The sequence below is a fragment of the Phascolarctos cinereus genome, unplaced genomic scaffold (genome assembly GCF_003287225.1).
Source record: "Phascolarctos cinereus isolate Bilbo 61053 unplaced genomic scaffold, phaCin_HiC Scaffold_4;HRSCAF=312, whole genome shotgun sequence".
NCBI lineage: Eukaryota > Metazoa > Chordata > Mammalia > Diprotodontia > Phascolarctidae > Phascolarctos > Phascolarctos cinereus.
In genome coordinates this window covers 100,594,516-100,603,465 of record NW_027555847.1, presented here as the reverse complement: position 1 = coordinate 100,603,465, position 8,950 = coordinate 100,594,516, and the positions used below count along the sequence as shown (strand labels likewise).

The 8,950-nt window shown below is 39.1% G+C and overlaps 1 pseudogene; it reads left to right on the top strand.

Annotated features, from left to right (window-relative positions):
* Nucleotides 1-6,560: 6,560 nt before the first annotated feature.
* LOC110219124 (centromere protein O-like) lies at nt 6,561-7,509 on the top strand (annotated as a pseudogene).
* The last annotated feature ends 1,441 nt before the right edge of the window (nt 7,510-8,950 follow it).

The window sequence follows — 8,950 nt, the reverse complement described above, 5'->3', positions numbered from 1 at the left end:
GAGGACCCTGAGTTCAAATCCAGACTCAGACACCTACAAGGTTTTTAACCTCCATTTATCTCAGTTTCCTCAACTGTAAAATGGGGATGCTAATAGCAATTATCTCCAGAGTTGCTGTGAGAATCAAATGATACAATATTTTTAAAGAACTTTGCAAAACTTAAAGTTCTGTATAAATTCTAGCTTAAAAACAACAACAACAGCTAAAACTACCCCTTAATGGGTCTGTCTGCTGCATTTGCCTTTCACCATTCTAATCCATGATCCCCACATCCATCAGAATGACTTTCCTAATATTCAGGTCCAATCACATCATGCCTCTGCTCCAGGGGTTGGTAAAGTGTGGCCTGAGATACAAGTCCAGCCAATGATCTGTTTTTGTACAGTGGGGAGCTAAGGATGATTCTTTAATTTTATATAACATTTTACAGTATTTAAAAATGTAGAAAAAAAACCCAAACTTTTCTTAGCTCACAGACTGTATACAAACAGGTAGTGGGCAGAATTTAGTTGTAGTGTGCTGACCTTTGCTCTACACAATAAATTCCCGTTGATTCTTATTAAATCTCAGATCAAATATAACATCCTCTCTTTGGCATTTAAAGCTCTTCTGAAAATGATGCCTTCCTGTCTTTCCAGTCTTCTGACAGATTACTCTCTTACACATACCCTATAAAACCATAATGCTGGGCTACTTGCCCCCTGGAACATGAAAGTCCACCCAGCTGCTAGTACCTGCTTCTCTAGGCTGCTCTTCAACTCTGTACACTTTTTGTCTATAACTTTGGGTGTAGATATTGTCTCCCCCATCAGAATGCATGCTCTTTGAGACTAGGGGGCTATTTTTGCTTCCTCCATATTTAGCAAAGTGTCCAGCACATAATAAGATTGACTGAGCCAGATTCTGAATCTTGCTTCCTACCCTCTGCACTGTGTTCCTTTTTGGCAGGTCAACAAATCCTGAAAATGAACATGAATTGCAATCCCTTAACTCCTTTCACTATGAGAAGCAATAACATATAGCTGTGATCATTACTGGTATCATTCATAGAATATGTCTTAGAACATAAAGAATCCTCAGAGATCATCTCCTCCAAGCTCTGACCTTAGCTATGTAGGGAATTTTAATACCCATTTTTAAGATTAACCAAGTGAGGCCCAAGGTACTTAAATGACTTTCTCTAGACTGTTGTTATTCTGTAGTTCCAGTCATGTCCCACTTTTCATGATCCCATTTGGGGTTTTCCAGGCAAAGATACTGGAGTGGTTTGTCACTTCTTTCTCCAGTTCATTTTACAGATGAGGAAACTGAGGCAAACAGGGTTAAGGAACTTGCCCAGGGTCACACAGTCTTTGTGACTCCTGATCCAGCTCTCTATCCACTGCATCACCTAGCTGCCTCTAATCTAAACGACATAGCTAATGAATAGCAAAGAGGGGACTAGAACCCAAGTCTTTTGCCTTTTCATGTATTCTTCTTTCCTTTCCACCATATTACATTAAAATTTAGGTTTTTTTTAAATAAATGCCAGCAAAATGTTGTCTAAAGGTCTCATCATAGGTGAGGAAAACTATTAGTAAGGCATTCCTAAGATTGCTGTTAGCAAAACATGTGAACCCTGTAACAAAGGAAATGCAGAAATCTATTTCTTTGAAAACTCTTCAGCCTAATAAAGCCTGATGCTGCTAAACTGTTCCTGGCATCATATGGAATCCTCTGCCTTTTAAGCACTAAATAAAGCATAATGAAATAAGCTATAGGCATTTGGGGATTATTGAACTCTGTGAAGTGTTTGGGGATGTAATTTGTATGCAAGATGTTAGGGAATAAAAAAAAAAAAAGACAAGCTGGCCTGCACTGATCTGTAGCCCATCGAGCTGCTCATGTGCTCTGCACTATGTTAGGTGTGCATATGGCGTGCACATTTTTTGAAAACATACCCTTAGGTGTCAGGACTTGTGTGTTAGAACATTTCAACTAAATGTAGAAAGACGGGTGTGCTGAGGAAATGAGAAATAAAAACCACAGATGATCTTCAGAACTTCAGAATTGGAAGCCTTGGCTTAACCCATAGCAGGCTCTCCCCACGTCCCACAAATCCATCGACACTGGGCATGATCAGGAAATTTTCATTACAAAGGAAATGACATGAGCAGAATGAGTTGATTCAGTGATTCCCTCCCCTTCACCCTCTCAAAAAAAATGTAGATACAGAGGGTTGTGCTATATCTTAATTTATTGATGTGCTAAATTAAGTCATAGAATGACAGAATTGTAAAAATCTGTTAAAACCACACAGTCAAAACCCCTCATCTTTATGTGGAAACTGGGGCTAGCAATTTGCTCCAAATCCTGAAGTTGGTATGAGGGAGAGCTGAGAGAGGGGTCCAGATCTCCTGATTCTATGACTAGTGCCCCATACCCTACTACATGTGCCCCACACCCAACATCACCTAGTGATGTATAGTGTGTATATAATGGCCGGGAAATACCAGTGTAACTCATGATTATGTGGTACCATTATGTGTTCTGCATTTGTTATTTAGCTGAAGACTGGAGATGATAATAGTGAATTCTATCTACCTATATCTATATTTTGAGGAAAAAAAAGAGGCTGGCAGGGTACTGCAAATAATCATAATTTTTCTTCCTAATTGAGTCTCAGGGGAATAGGTAGTCTGGTCAAGAAGAGAGGGAAATGCTACTACCTTGGAGGGCAAGGTCTCTGGGATAGGAAAACATGAAATGGAAGAGAAAAAGCTCTGGAATCTAGCAGCCCAAGTTAGGTTTTCTCCCTTTCCTACTATTTCCTTTGAGAGAATTCCTGTTATGCAGGGTATAAGGGAGAAGAGAACAGCTGGAGTTAAACTAAGGGACATGTCATGTGGGCATAATTTCAGAGTTCAATAACTTAGGAATGTAGACAACATGAGAAAAGACAAGTATATACAAACTAAATATTTTTAAAAATAAATAGAAAGTAATTTCCAGGAGGTGGATGCAATATGATTGCAAAAGACTTCAAGGAATGAAATAAATGAAGTCTATTATCTGAGGACCAGCAAAGCTAAGTTTGGAGAGGTCCATCACCAGGGGTTGAATACTGTGGTCACAAATACTCATGAAAACCTTTTACTAAACCATTCTTTTAACAGTGGAGGACGGAATAGAGGGAGGATGACTTATGGGAGTGGAATGAGTCTTTATACTAATACAATCACCAATGTGTGAAGTATTCAAGTAATTAAGTGTCTGTTTTTAAAAATAGTGACATCTTTAGATATCCATACACACAACACACAGTTGTACATTAACAAAGTATTTACTCTGACAAATCCATGAAAAAGATTAATAAAAGAAGACTTCTTATTTAAAGTACAAATGGAGGGGTTTATAAGGAAACTTCCCTGATCAAATTGCTGAACTGTGTGGTTAGTGAGTCTTTAGAACTTTGATTTGTATCTCATCAATTGGGGATAAATTGGAACTATTGTGTGTTGGAGGAAGAGGGAAGGAAGAGGAAAAAAAACACATTTATTAAATGTCTACTATATTCCAGGCACTGTGCCAAGTACTTTAGAGATATTATCTTATTTGATCCTCAGTAACAACCCTGTACTATTATGATTGCCATTTTATACTTGAGGAAACTAAGGCAGACAGAAATTAAATGACTTGCCCAGAGGGGTCACATAGCTATTAGACATCTGAGGCTGGATTTGAATTCAGGTCTTCCTGACTCTGGGCCCAGTGTTCTATCTACTATGGCATCTAGCTATCTAGGAGCCACTAGTTTTGCTGGATACATAAAAGGGGATAAGTTATAGAATTAGATTTTTTTTTTACCTTTTTTTTCCTTTTTCAGAGGAGAGGAACAGAGTAGAGGTAACAGCTGAACTCCTACCAGGAGAAGAGTACAACCTTTTCATTTACACAGTCTCCTCCACCCTAAGGAGCCATTAAAGGCTGCCTTGGGACAGAAGTACATAGTGGACAAATTTGCTTTTATTCTGGTGGCCTATGAGGAGAGTTCCTGGATCCTGAGTTTCTGAACTGTACCCCTGGATAAATAAGGGGATATTCCCTGTATAATGGCAAATATGAGAATTCTTGAATTCATGATTTTGTTAAGGTAAAAGAAATCCCAAAGTGCCAAGGACAGAGATGCCTACTATCCTGAGGAACTTCTTGCAGTGTATATAGAAATACTTGCAACAATGTAGTAATTAATATAAGCTACAAAATCAGAAAAAAATATATATTTAGGACTTCTCAAGCTTGTCCTGACATGGACAGACTAGGGTAGAAAGAGCAAGTGTGCTTTAGGCCTTTACTCAGGCACTTCTTTAGCAAGCAGGCCCAGGACAATGAGTGACTAGAACATGCCAGAAAAAGGACAATGGCTACCCAGACCAGTAAATAATATTTCTTAATAGCAAGACCTGTAGGTCCTAATGTTCCAACTATGACAAATACAAAGTTAGTAGTCAAATATTTATGTCAAAATGTTCAAACTGACTGTCCATGAATGCCAATTTTTCCTCCATAGCTGTATAGAGTATCTATTTGCTTCTCTACCCATTGTACATTATTATTACGGGATTTTGCATCTGGATCTTTTATAATTGCATTATTATCTACAGGTATGGAGGGAGAAGAAGAGAGGCCTAGTGGATAAAATGCTGGGCTTGGAGTCAGTAAGACCTAGATTCAAACACCGTTTCTGATACTAGCTGTGTAAGCTTAAGCAAGTCACTTAACCTTAATGTGTCCAAGGCAACTTCTTATGATTTATTTGTTAAATCACAGAAGCTTTGCATTGGCAAGAGGAATTCCCCAAGTTATGGAAACCACTTATTCTTTGCTTTACCATAATTTAGCATGAGTAGGTATGCATATTAAACTGAAGTAGAAAAATTAAAAGATAGTCTTCTGCTACATGTGGAGAAGAAGCAACATAACTTCATGAAAAGAACGTGAGATTTGAAGTCAAAAAAGCTAGTACTGAATCATGGATTTGACACTTACTACCTCTCCCTCTGTAACCATAGGTAAGAATCTACTTCTCTCTGAGTTTCATTTTCCTTTTCTATAAAGTGGTAGTAATAATATTTACAGGGAAGCTTGGTGGCACAGTAGATAGAGCAATAGACCTGTAGTCAGGAAGACCTGAGTTCAAATCTGATCCCAGTCACTATTAGGTATGTGACTCTGGGCAAGTCACTTAACCTTGTTTGCCTCAGTTTCCTTATCTGTGAAATAAGTTAGAAAAGGAAATATCAAACCACTCCAGTATCTTTGCCAAGAAAACCCCAAATGGGGTAATAAAGAGTCAGACATGACTGAACAACAACAACATTTTGGGAACATGGGTACTCATGAACGAGCTCAGATTTTGATAGGCTTAGGAAGTTAAAACATATTCAGGTAACTGAGGAAAAATTAATTATAGTGGCACAAGCCTATAAAGATGATTGTCAGGGAGACCAAGGTCTAGAATGGGCTGAGGTTACAGCGAAAACTAAAAACAAAAGAAAGTAGTATGTTGCTGGCAAGAGAAACCCATAGCTGGCTTGCCTTAGAAAGTCATTAGAGGATGTGAGGGCTAAGCCATTGTCAAGAATGTGGTATAATGGAATTGAGAGGCATACATTTCAATCCAGACTCTTCTACTAACTCTGTGATGCTCAAAAAGTTGTTGAACATGAGGAGTTGGATGGAAGGGTGGTCCTTTGCAGCTCTTCCGCACAAGATCCTATTGTCATTAAGGAATTATTAAGAAACAAGAGAGGTACCATAGAACTGGAGAAGAGGGGGAAAATTGCAGACCTATGGAAGCTATTTTGATGACTATCTCCCTTCAGACTTTGATGGTTCAGAACTTAACCTTTCACATTTTTGTACTTATTAATGTCAATTCTGAAAAATAAATGCAGAAAGACATAATATTAGGGCTGGAAGGCATCTTAGAGATAGCTACTTCAATCTCCTTAATTCATAGAGGAGACAGACATTGAATATACGCACATATACACATACGCACATGCATACACATGTATGTATGCATATATGTATATGTATGTGTATATATGTAATTGTTTAAAAACATTTAATATAAATAAATACTAACTCGTATATCAACTTTCTCATTTATACAAAACCTTTATAAGCATGACCTCATGGTTTTGAGGGAACACTGGTTCATTCAGTTCTGAGAGCCAAGGAGAGTAGGACTTAGCCAGTGGGCTGAGAAGCCAAACCCACACGGAGACAATGTCAGTGTTGCTAGATCAGCCTGAGAGGTGACATGGAGGGAATTAAAGGCATGGATGTGTGGAGGCACAAAGATCTAGCTTCAAAACCTACTTCTGCCCCTTACTGACTGTCTTGTTACCTTTGTGAATCCCTGTTGTTCTTCCTTTCTAAGACAGGACTAACAACACCAATAATAATAGCACATGGCACTTGAAGCAAGGAATTTGGGGAACCTTCACTGTAATCCACTACAGGTATCTTCAAAAACAAAGAAACGAACAAATCTTTGGGGTTCAGAGAGCTGATGGCAGTTTCCCAGAAACGTGGTGTTTTATGTCAGCTGGAAAGACTGGAGGCTCATGATCAGAGATCAGAGATGATGATCAGGTGATAAGATGGGCACCAGAGACAGCAGAACAGGGAAACTGACTTGGAAGTGAATACCCTCAAGCTAAGATATCTTCAGGATGAACTGACGACTAAAGTGAAGCTACACGAAGCCAGTGTGTCTGATAATTCTGAAGCATTCCCACACAGCTTTTATTAATGTCTGACATTTGTTTAGCATTAATGATGCTCTCGGCCTAGAACCCTATGAACCATTGAAGAACAGTGAGAAAAATCTGGAAATGAAGTTGGAAAGAGCTAAAGCTTTCTTTCAGGCATTCCGTTTAATAGGGCTCAGTGGCAAATTGATCACAAAAAGGGTCTGAACTGCTTCAACACTGCTTTTGAAGGAAACATCTTGGATTCCTATTATGTGGATCTTATCATCAAGAAACCACTTACAATACATAACTATTCAGTTCCAGTCTTCATCCTCCTGGAACAGATAGCTGCAAAGCACTTGCAGACTAATTTTCAACACTTCGTGTATCGTCTCAGTGAATAGCTAAATGCATATTCTGGAAGGAAATATCAGGCAGATAAAATTCAGTGTGGCTTTTCAGTTTTCCTAGCCAGACCCTTGCAGAGAAACCCACTGCGCACTTTGTTGTCATCTAGTACACCGTGGACCCCAGAGGAGAGTGTTCTTTTAGTGCCAGCTTGAGTACCAGGACCTCACAACTATTCTTCCTACCGATGTCACCAGTACATACCAAGGGACAAAAACAATGCTTGCCTCCTGGAAGGATTACTGAGCAGTCCATGAGACTTTATTCTATAAAAATGTCCTTCATGAGGTGTTTGAGTCTTTTATGAAAGTAAGAGAAAACTTCGATTGTGTATCCAGTACACCCAGAAGCGGATGAACCTGTTCCTTGGAAAACACATCAGGAATGAGCAGGAACACAATAACACACACACTCCTTTGGAACTGTTTGATGGATTCAGGCTCAAACTCTACCCTTTTCCCCTGCCCAGGTTTTCCTGTGTGGCTATATGAATGGTCACACCCACCTTTTTCATGTGCCTTATAGGAGACAAGTCTATGAGCCTATAGATATTGACCTTTGAGGTTAAAGTTCAGGTAACTGGCCAGTGCTTGGACAGTTACCATCCTCTTATGTGCAATGGTTTGCTGAATGCTTTTTGGGTTTGATGAGAAATTAAACTGAGACTGAGAAAAGGTGTGAATTGCCCAAAATTTTGTACAGGACTCTCTTTTGAGTCACTCAGTATAAATGACTTTTCTTTATGGTTTTCAGTGTACAGCTATATAATGAATCATAAGAAGCAACATGAATTTTGTTGGCAGAAAGCTTGAAGAGTCCATGGTGTAGTAGTTGACAGAGCAAGGGACCAGCAATTAAAGGATCTGGGCTCTAGTTTCTGATCTGCCACTTACAATGTCACTCACCCTGAGAAAGTTCCTTCTTTCCATTTTGATTCTCCCACCTGTAAAGTGAGGAGATTGGAGTAAAATCTCAAAGGCCACTTCTAGCTCACATATTCTACGCTTCGAAATGTGCTTTAATTAAGGAACATTTAAAGGGGCTAAGAAGTCTGAAAAGTGTGGAAAGCAGATAATAGCAATTGTAAGAAGTGCTAAAGTAACTTTATACTCATAGACCTTTCTCTACTGAGGGCAAAAGAAGGGTATGAATATTGTGCCCATTTCCTGATATGGATTTATTTCATCTAGGCCAAAAGGTCTGTGCCAACAAGCAAAAACCAAATGAAACCCATCTCTTATGAAGTGGAATATAATGATTAGGAGTATTTTTAGAAATGAACTTTCTCCTGTGTTTCACTGGCTTATCAAAATATCCACCTGCACTACCCTCCCACACAGGGTGTGAAAGAGCTCCTTGCATGCAAGGTCCCAAAAGTAAACAGATGTTGGCCACGTCACTGATGAGGATTTCCCTTGCACCGCTGTCAGTCTCCACGGCAACTGTCAACCATAACCTGTAAACAGTCACCTAAATTATATTACACATACCAGCAGAACTCCCACAGAGGGAATCTTTGTTTATATTTCAGTTTCCATGGTATCTGTTTCTGCCATGATCCTTCAACTTGTGTTCAATATGTGCTCGTGTATGTATGTGTATGCCTGAGCATAATGCGTGCCCTCTGCTCTTGGTGAAAGCCAAAACATGTTTAAAGAATGACGACTCTAATCTTCTTGGTGAATATGATGTATGCAGTTCTTTGCCTAGTGAAAGTTTTGTGGTTGCTTTTGGGATCAGCAAGAGAATTCCTTCAGACTTACTGATGTGAATACAGTAAGACCATCTTTCCCCAGGG